The sequence below is a fragment of the Fukomys damarensis genome, unplaced genomic scaffold, assembly GCF_012274545.1.
Source record: "Fukomys damarensis isolate Sample0158 unplaced genomic scaffold, DMR_v1.0_HiC HiC_scaffold_20, whole genome shotgun sequence".
In the NCBI taxonomy this organism is placed as follows: domain Eukaryota; kingdom Metazoa; phylum Chordata; class Mammalia; order Rodentia; family Bathyergidae; genus Fukomys; species Fukomys damarensis.
In genome coordinates this window covers 34,205,701-34,217,076 of record NW_022900932.1, presented here as the reverse complement: position 1 = coordinate 34,217,076, position 11,376 = coordinate 34,205,701, and positions in this window count along the sequence as shown.

The following is an 11,376-nucleotide window of genomic DNA, read 5'->3' as shown; positions in this document are numbered from 1 at the left end:
AACTATTTGGTTTCAGTTAAAGAAATCTCTGTACGAACGTTAAAAATAGGGAATCCTAAAATAACACTAAAAAGTAAAGTAAAAGAGAAAAGTCAAGGATGTAAGATTAAAATAATCCTTAATTCTGAAGATGAAAATGGTCCCTTAACATATTTAAATTGCTTCTTGCTCTTGTAGTCTTATCTTACTCTTTTTTTCATTATTTAGAGAATACCTTTTAGTTTCTGTAATCAAATCCATGTAGATATTACCTTACATATTTAGTACAATGCATTACCCCTGTACAAATGGAAAAATAAAAATAAAAAAATTAACATTTTAGACAAATATGGCTGTCCATTTCTGTACAATGCCAACTCAACACAGTAAATTGGGATAACTTTTTCTGAAGTTGACAGCACCATTAAGGTTTCCCAAAATTCAATTTATATATATGTATATATATATATGTATATATATATATGTATATATATATACATATACGTATATAAAGACTCATAATAGCAATATGTTATGCATCGATAGCAGCAACAGCTTTTCCAGGTTCTGCAGTCATCTGAACAAAATTACAGCCATTCAGCACATTCCATTAAACAAAACAAAACAAAACAAAGAAAAGAAGAATATCCAGAAAACAGCAAAGTTCTGTTGCTGTTGTGGTACCTGGCACCTTATTTTTGTTGTTGTTGTTAGCATCTTCATCATCTGGAAAGAGAACATTCTAGAGTAACATCATTAACTATAGCTCTGATAAAGCACGGTCACTACTATGTATCATAAAGCAGGTACAAGATATTTTACATTCACAGAGGTATGATACAGTACTGTCCTACATGTGTAATACTAGAATCAATTATGGTTTGAAATTTGCTTTGTCTGCAAATAAGATTGCTAGCCTGTTTTTTTCTGAGCTCCTGTCACATGGAGAATTGCCTCAACTCACCAACCAAGAGAAACAGACTGGCAAAATGGAATAAGAAGCAAAATCCAACAATATATTGTATACAAGAAACACACCTAGGGCAAAAAGAAGCCCATAGACTGAAAGTGAAAGGATACCAAAGCTTATATTAAAAGAAACTAATACATCCATTTCTCCTCCACTATATGACAATACCTAACTTTTTAGTACTTTCATTTCCCTGCTATGAAAAAAATAACAACTCCCATTTTCTTTAACTTCTTAACCAAATCCAAGTATAATATTTAAAAAATAATTTATAAAACTACCTGACATACAAGAAAAATACACGATGCACAGTTACGTGCATTTCTAACTTTAAAGAAAATGTAGCATATTAGATGCATCGGAACTCTTCAGTCAAATAACTAATTTTCCTCATATAGATAATATATAACCAACACTTAACTAATGAGCAATTCGGTCTTTGAAATACTCCTTTTTAAACGTAATTTTATATTTATTTTCTAATAAGTAATTCCGTAAAACCAAATAGCTTGCACATCTTTTTACAATATGCTTCACAGACTCAAAATTTTTACAATTTAGAGTTTTTTTTATTTTTTGCTTTGATTTTACTATTCTAAAAATTACAATAATGTTTTGTTATTCCAGAAACATAGAATGATGCTTTTTAGAAATAAGCAATTAATTATTCAGTAAAATTTGTCTTGTTAAAAAGACTTTCTAGAAATTTCTATAGAACATTTAATAAGAAAAGTTTTTAATAAAAATTAGACCAACATATTTTGTTTATGATATTTTTGCCTAATTTACATTTCACTTACTATCTTTCTGTGGTTGTCTGTTTTATTTATAGTTTCTTTCAAGAGTTTTTTTTTTTCATTTTTGTCTCCTTAAGTAAATTTTTGCAATAGAAATAAATACCAGTCAGTGAGTCTGAAACCAATTAAGTGTCAGCTTCGTTTTTGAAGTTGAAACAACAATAGCAATGATATTATGATAAAATAATACATAAATGGATAGATTTATGACCATAGACAACTATACTAATTATTTTCTATGATTTCCTATATGACTACAGCACAGCAGGACTATATTTAATTAGACTAAAAGGGATTGTAACTTAGTCAGTTTTATACACATTAAGTGAATCAAACATTACTGGAAATATTATGCAAGCTTGTTTTAATTCTGGACTCGATCATATAAAGAGCATTCAATATCATTATGTATCAGAAAATACTATTGTCTCAACACTTCGTCACTGACAAGATAAAACATTTTCTGGATATGTTGTAGCATGTATTAAAAAAAGACACATTCACTTTAAATTTTAGCTTTAACTATCAATATTTACTTCCTGCAGCATAGCTTTCTACAATCTACTGAACTATTCCTTCTTGTTTCTAAAATTCTAAAGCTACAAACTTTATAATCATATATATGTCTTTTGTTTTCATGACAACTAAGTGTAAATTATTTTTCTTAATATTTTAGTATTATATGAAATAGTGTAATTCTTACATACTAGAATATTGTTGAAGTGTTATATAAATTATATGAAGTATTTTTTATCACCCAGCATGTCAAGTGCAAGGAGGCAAAAATAATTAATTTGTAGTTCCAGAGACACAAGTAATGTTATATCTTCTAGCTAGACAGTAATTTAATTTTACCCTTACTTTTCCTAGGGGGAGAGATTCTTTAAAAAGAAGGGGTAAAACATGGATAATCCCAATTTTCTTCCTTGCATTCCATAATTATAGTGAAAATAATCACAAACAAATATTGTTTTTGCTTTTGTCCTCTTTTTCTTTCTTGTAGTTTATATCCATTACCTAGATTGTATTGAAAGCAGGAGGCTACATCTTTTGAGCCATCCTAAGCAGTGTCTCCTTATCAAATCCTTTCCAAACATCAAATATGCTTATGTTTTTAAGCATTTTTCCAGTGAGTTATATCTAAGATATCTTTGTTAACTGTTTTCGTTTTTGAAATGCAGTCACTTAAAGAAGTAGGAGTATTGTTCAAAAATGGAAAATTCTACAATTTAATTTTTTGTGTTTAAATTGCAGTTAATATGATTTAAATTAACATGATTTTTGCATTAATTTTGCATAACTTTTAAGATTCTGTAATTAAATACACTAGGTACATTTAATCAGCAACATTATATCATTGGTAGATTAAAACATTTGTTCATAAAATCATTTCACACCTGCCTACGTAGTGGACTCATGACTGTTTCACTCCAGTTCAGTGGCAGTGTTTGTATCTTCATCTAATGAGTATGTCATCTCTTTCATACCGTTGTGCAGCAGCTTCTGTCAAACATTCCTAGAGACTGTGATTTTATGCTTTCATTTCAATTACTGGCAATTTGTTTTTAAACTGTAAATAATAATTCTATGGTTGATCATAAAGAAAAGGTGTGACTATACAACATAGGAAAGCTACTCAAGGAAAATATCATATCACTGTTGTCATGAAATCTATCCTTATGGCTTGTCTATGTTAGATAATTCCCTTTCTATCAGTGCTTTTAGTTAGCCTCTTAAAAATCCAAGAATAGCATCTTAGAATATGATCTGCCTATGAAAATATATACAACTGTGCTTATATCTATAGGTGTAGATTTGACATTTAAATTTCATTTAGACTTACATTCTATTTGATGGTTGATTGTGAGGCAGTGACCTTTGAAGATCTAATTTTGACAGAATACATTGTTTTTTCTTGTAAAAAGACAATATGGCTTAGCCAATTTTGACCTTTCCTCCAAAAAGTCAGTCACACACTGTGCCCTCCCATGAGCCTGGCAAGATTTTCCCAAACTACGTTTTGCTAAAAAGAAATAAGCAAAAGCATACTGTTACTAGTTTTCTCCAAATCTTGAGTGCATATATACTGTCAACAATACACTGTACATTTACTAAAGATCTACAATTCAGATCATCTCTCTGTTCAATCTCCTGTTTTGCTGTAATATGTGTAAATTAAGACTGCTTCAGTGATTTTACTCTGCAATTAGGGAAGTTGAAAATCAGAGTTTCTGAAATACAGAATCCTCAGAATTTAAGGTGACCATATGAAAGTAGATATTACAGTCTTGTAATTCAGAGATTTTTTTAAAACCAAGTATTTAGAAGAATCCAATCAGATGATCTTCTGACATTTGGCTTCTAAGACAAAGACAATCCTATTGCTCCTTTTTACAAAACCATAGATACATAATGTTACCCCAGATTTCAGAAAAAGAAAACAAGTCAATTCTGCCCTGCAGCAAGTTTCTATCAAGTTAATAAAACATAGGTTATCTTAAATTCAGAAGACAACCCTATAGTGCATTCAGAATAATCTTTTCCAAAAATGTTGGTTGTTACCACTGGAGATATTTAATTTCTATTGACTACTACTTAATGCAAAAGGCAACAGGTACTTCCTCACCCCCCAATTTTTGGGTTTGAATGTGGAGGCAAAACTTCCCTTTTCCACACAGGGCAAGCAAGGTTTAATGGTAGCTGAACACATTTCCTCTGGGAAATTTCTACTTGTACATATCTCAAAACATTTTTCTTACTCTGTTGTTGATTTTAAGACTTGATTCTTTGCAAATAAATGTCCCTGCTACATTTCTAAACTGCATATAAGTCTGTGAGCATTATTTCAGGCACTGCACAGAATATTTTTAAAGGGAATTAAAATTTGCCATAAGCATAGAACCTACTTTTGTTTTCTCTTGATAATGAAAACAGAAGTTTTAAAAGCTTTTTAGAGCATAGTTTAGAAAGAAAGAAGATTACAAAACTTTAATGGTCCTTTAAAAAAGTAGAGTAAACAGCACATAATTATTTTGCAAGGAAATGCTGCTAATTAAAACAAAATCATTCAATTAGCACATACACCTGCTGTGTCACAAACAGTCCATTTCATGCTGAAGAATTTAATTCTGGAACAGGGCTGGCTCTCCAGTTCATTTCAACATCCTGCCTTGTCCACACATGTGTAATTATTACCTTCTCTTGGAGTAACTGTTATAGGGAACCTAAGGGAATGTACAGTTTACCATGAGTGTTGCCTCAGTAGTCTTCAGAGTCCTGGATTTCCTTCTGGTTAGAAAAGAAAACAAAAAAGCTTGTCTTTTATCAACATAATCAGAATCCAGTTACTGGTGGTGTGGGACACAGAATTTTCTTAAAGATGAGTGTAAAAAAAAGATCAAATATGCCACTCCTTTCATGTGCACCATTACTGACTTGGCATTTTAAAGTTAATTAAAAGACCAGTTTTCTTGAAATCTTGATCATGTGCAATTCAGCTATTTCCCCACATTTTTCTGATATTGTGTCCTAATTATCCATATTTAAAAAATTAATCTTCACTATGGGTTGCTACCAAAAGAGTGTTAACAGATATAAAAAATAACAAAAGTTAAAACACAGCTTTTATTCCATCCCAAGTTCTATGGAAAATCTTTGTGCATACAAACTAATGCATACAATTGGTTATTTGTTCCTTTTTTTCTGTCAGCATAATAATATTCATTCTCATTCATTCACATGAATGTCAAAAACTCACAAGCATATTTCTCAGTTTATAGCCAATCTTTGGCATCAGTGCCATTAATAATTTATTCCCTTGCATAATACCCAGCTAGAGTATGTATTGGATTTTTTATTATACAGTAAACTACAAGTAAAATTACAATTACCATAAGTTTTATGGCTTTATTCACTTAAACAATGATACCATACCATGTGTTAGAAAAATCAAACTATGAAAAAGAACAAAATGAAAAATGAGAACTCAGTCTCTTAAATCCTTAAAGCTAGTAAATAGATTTTGGTAATTCTTTCCAGATTTAAAAATAAAAATTACAAATATTTACAATTTAGCCTTTTAAAATAATTCATTTAATCATGTCTTCCTGAATCAGTAAATAAAAATTTATGTCATTCATGTAATACCTGAATAAACTTATGCATTTCTCATTATTTATTATTTAGTGAAATTACTGCTTTTCAATAGGCACTTTGTTTATCCTCAGGTTGTATTTATCACTTACTACAGTCAGTAGTTACATGGTTGACATCTATGCAGTACCACTGATTGTCATTTGACAAAAGAGAAGAGAAGGCATATGACATTCAAGTAGCTTTTCTAGAATCATTCATTAATTTAGTTGACTCAATAAAAGTGAAGGAAGTCCTGGTTCCAGGCTCTTAAACATTATTGTATACAATTTTTGCATGCAAAGCCAGCTATTCTGGTGTCTTTAGACTACAGTGCTTCTAATTGAACCATGAATTATTTAAAAGGGTTCATAACTTTTTCTGAATAAAATAATGTCTAATTAACACCTATTAATGAGTAAAAATATCATGCACTCTTTACATAATTAGAATAAAATGAATGGATGCCTATCATTTTATCTTGTCCTATGAAATCCTAATCTTTTGTTCAACAGAGATATTATTGAGTTCATAGAAATACAAATAGGGACCTGGATTAAGGATCATGGTATTTAATAGCTCTTTCAAATAGGACAGGAGGAATGCATTTCAGAGAAGAAATCCAAAACAAGAATTATAATAACAGGAATCTGGGACCTTTGGAGAAACACTAGTAATGAGATTTTCCAACTAGTACATTGTGGGCCAGGGATTTAGCTCAGTGGTTCCACTGCCTGCCTCATAAGCACAAGGATCTGGGTTTGATCCCTGGTACCAAAAAATAGATAAATAAATAACTAAATGACTACATATATATAAATGGTGCCATAGCAGAGACTTTGTAGATGAAGAAAGTCTGATATTTATTTTATATTACATGTATATAAGAGGTTTTCTTCTTATTCTGCAATAGAGGCAATATTCTATACACAAATTGACAAATAAGATAGTCACAGGAAAAAAAAGTACAAGTGAAATGGGATTTCAGCAATAGTGGAATGCAATGGTACTGTCATAAGGAGTTCCATATTTAAATCCAACCCTACACGTAGGATTTATCCTATTCTTCTCCTTTCAATATTTGTAGCTGATAGGAGAAATCTGCTTCTTACCTATGGTATATTAACTGATTGGCTCAATCCTGAAGTATATGAAGGTTGGATTAATACTATACACCACTGAGAAGAAAGAACTACCTGAAGTCTGAGTTTGGTTTTCCATTATATTTATGTTAAGTATGAGGATGTGAAGTTCAAAGTCCTTTCCTCCTACTTCTTCCACACGTCTATGTTCATTTGTCTTCACTTATGTTTCATTCTTCATTATTCACTGCCATCTTTGATGATTTTATTTTTTTGTATGTTCCCAAAATGTGTGGAGCACTGCATCATTCCACAAGTTAACGCTGTGCCGCAGCACTGATTCAGGGAGTGTTCAAGTCTCCCTTCATTCCTCTCCCTTGTATCGCACATTCTCACCCGTGCCCCATAGATAACCAATCTGATTGTTCATTGAATTTTCTTCAAGAATTTGGTTTTGCTTCAACGAATGGACATTTTAAATGTTTTTACTTTTTTATTTCTCCTTTTCAATATATAAGTAGACCAATATTGATAATTTATCATGTTTGCTTCCTTCTTTTAGCGACACGAAATAGAGATCATGGCACATCAGAGATCATAGAGATCTGTTTCATTTTCTAACAGATACTGACCTTTGGATTTGCAACCATTTCTATATCAGATATAGGCATTTAAGTTGTTTCTAGTAGTTTGCAAGTACTATTACGACTATAATAGTAACTTTCTTCAAATAAATTTTCCTGATGTCAGAGGTAGAGCTAGTGTGTAAATTTTTAGAATTAAAGTTAGAGAGTCAAAAGACAAACCCATATTGAGTGTTTTCTTTTGTCATTCTTTTTCGGTATCAAGGATTGAACTCAGGACCTTATGCTTGCAAGGCTAAATCCCCAGCCCTATTTTTGTCATTCTTGGCAGAAACTTGGCTTTTTCTCTTCCAAAAAGTTGTGTCAATGCCCTTTCTACCCAATCTGTGCATTATTGGGCATATAATAAATGTAGAATGAACATTTTTGAATTAATGGAATTCTTAAGATATCAAAAATTTATAGACAAGTAAATCCACCTATGATAAAATCCTTAAAAAATGAATTAAATTATGAGAGAATTTCCTGAAAGACATACAGCATGTATGCATGGAAAAAAATAGAAAAGCCCAAAGGACACAAAGTTCTTGAGAGTACTAGGTAACCAGTTAAGAGAACTTATAAACGTCTCTGAGCAGAGATAGGAAATAAGGGACAAAGAAGTTTTCACTTTCAATTCTATTGGAGACCGTGTGAGTGACACTAGAGACAGAAATGTTCCCATACTACATTCCAAGTGCTGGTGAATTTAAATCCTTTGCAGAAACTGAATCCAGGTTTCAGGAACAAATTGGCAGCTTATACAAACTCCTGTCAATTAAGTTAACAAAACAATGGAAAAAATAATTTTGAGCACATTTGAATAGATTTTGTTTGTTTTTCCTAAAGAAAATAATTAAAATATTGAAAAAACCAAGTTGAAAGTAAGCCAAAAACGATTGGTTGTGTCTGCCGAAAGAAAATTTGATAGGCTCATAATGTTTCCATCGACTCTCATAACAGTAGGGTGTCAATTCGACAGAAATCTGTACCCAGCTTTTTATAAACATAAACACCATGATGTGCAGCAAATCTCTATACTTTTCACATAGAGAACTGAAATTTTATGTTTTTTGAACTCCATGCACAGAGCCCAAAGGGGCTTAGTAATCACTGTTATATTTTTGTTCTTATGAATCTAACACAGGGTTGTAGAATCATGCAGTAGCTGTCTTCTGTGATAGGTTTATTTAACATAGTATAATGTACTCAAAGTTAATACATGTTATCATGTCAACCTGTATTTTAAAGAGATTAAATTACATTCAATTTCATATAATTTGCATTTTTAAAAATCTGTTCAACTGTCAGTTGATATTTAGGTTGTTTCCATACTTTGGCTCTTGTGACTAATGGTGTAATGAATATCTCTTTGAAATCTTGGTGTGAATTATTTGGACCTATACTCAAACATCTGATTTCTGGATAATATGGTAATATTGTTTCAATATTTAAGTCTCCACATTATTTTCCATATCTGCTATAGCATGTTACATTCCCATTATGAGGGCAGAAGTGTTCAAATTTCTCTAGATCATGGTTGACATTCATTCTCTTTTAATTTGTTAATAATCAAAATTCCTACACATGTATATTAGCTAAGTTTCTTTAGAAATGCAGGAAATTCATGCCTACACATGTGAGTTTCTGTGTGTGTATGGTTTGTGTTTGAATGTCCCCCCCAAAGTCTTATGCAGATGAAGTAGGACTTTCTCTTTTTCAGGGGTAGTTGAATATGGAATGTTTGATGCTGGGATTAAGGGCGTGTGATTACCAAATCACTACATGTGAGTGATTAGTTTGGCACCTCTCTAATCCCATTAGTCTGAATAAGATGCAAAGGCAGAAAGATGTTGGTAAAGTCTCTCTTGTTATCTTTGCTGCCTTGTGCATACCATGTTGTTTCTCCTCTGTGATACTTGTTTGCCATCCCAGACTTGGAGCCAGCTGATCAAGGACTAACACCTCTACAAACTGTGAGCCAAATAAACCCCTTCCCCTCCAACTTTGGGTGTCAGGTGTTTTGTCTCAGCAAGGAGAGAAAAGTAACTAACACAGTGTGTGTGTGGTTATCTGTCCATCTGGGCTATTATAACAAAGTCTTTTGGTTTATAAATAACAGAAATGTATTACTCACAACTCTGGACGCTATAAATTCCAAGATCAAGGTGAAAACAAATTTGTTGCCTGGTGAAGGCTTGCTCTCTGCTTTAGAGGTGGAGATTTTTATTGTGTCCTCACATGTAAGAGGTCAAAAGGCCTCCCTCAAGCCTCTCTTACAAGAACAATGAACTTTTAATGAGGACACAACCCTCAATACATTCTCTTTCAAAGACTCTATTTCATAATATATCATGGTAGGGATTACATTTCAACACAATGATCAATTCAAAGTGGATTAAAGATTTAAACATAAGACCCAGAAATATGAAACCACCAGAAGAAAACAAGAAAAGTTTCTGGACATTGGTCCTGGCGATAATTTCTTAGATAGACACCAAAATTGCACACAACAAAAACAAATGTAGACAATTGAGACTCCAGCAAACTAAAAGCTTTCTACATGGAAAACAATCAACAAGATGAAAATACAACCTTCAGAATAGGAGAAAAATATTTGCAGTCTTTATACTTAATAAGGAGTTAAGTTCCACAATATATACGGAAATACTATATTCAACAGCAAACAAACAACCTGCTTAAAAATTGGATAAAAGACTTGAGAGGATATTTTTCCAAAGAACACATAGAAATAGCCAATAGGTATATGACAAAATGCTCAACAACACTAAGTATCAGTAAAATACAAATTGGAACTATAATATTTTCTGTTTTTAGGCCAAGGTATGAAGATATAGATATAGATATAGATATAGATATCTATCTATATATAATACATATATATATATTTACAATGAAATAATAAGTGTTATTTTGAAATAATTTATTAAAATATTCTAGTTAATTCTTTGATGTTAAATTTTTATAATATATCAAAAATCTATTATATGTCCATTCTTTCACATTTATTAACATTTATTAAGTACTCAGAAAATGCTATCTTCTTTGAATGTGAAATTTAATTAATCCTCTTAAAACCCCTGACATAGTTACTATCATTATCTGCACTTCAAAGGTGCGGAAATAGAGGTGCTGAGCATCTCAGTAGCGACCTCGTGATGCCAAAGCTAGAGGGGGACAGAACTGGAATTTTATTACGACACCATGCTTCACATTTGATATCTAAAGGAAGTCAGCATACCTCATTATTTGATACTGATGTTGAGCTTACAGTGATTTCTTTTTTTTTTAATGATACTATGACAGCTCACTTTTGCTTAAGAGCAACTAAGCATCATTCTCCCAACTCACCACATAGAAATAAAATAATGTGCATTTAAAAGGCAAAAACAGCATTTTCACATACTGCTTATTATGAAACAATCATATTTTTAAAATTTCCAAGTGTAAATATATATATATATATATATATATACACACACACACACACATATATACATATCCTGCTTTTAAAGTATTTCACATTTTATAAACTTTTACTATGTTGAGATCCTAGTACAAACCAAGCACGCAGATATACAATATAGACTGTCCTATTTAGACATAAACACTGTCAAACCTTCAGATGTATACATTTAGCCCTCTGCATGACAATACCTCTGCGATGCCTAGTAGTCGCATCTAATTGTGTGTATCTGAGAGACTGCTCTGCTCTCCAATGGCTTGTTATTTTCCCTGCTTTCCTTTATTTCTGAATTGTTCACCAGCACTTG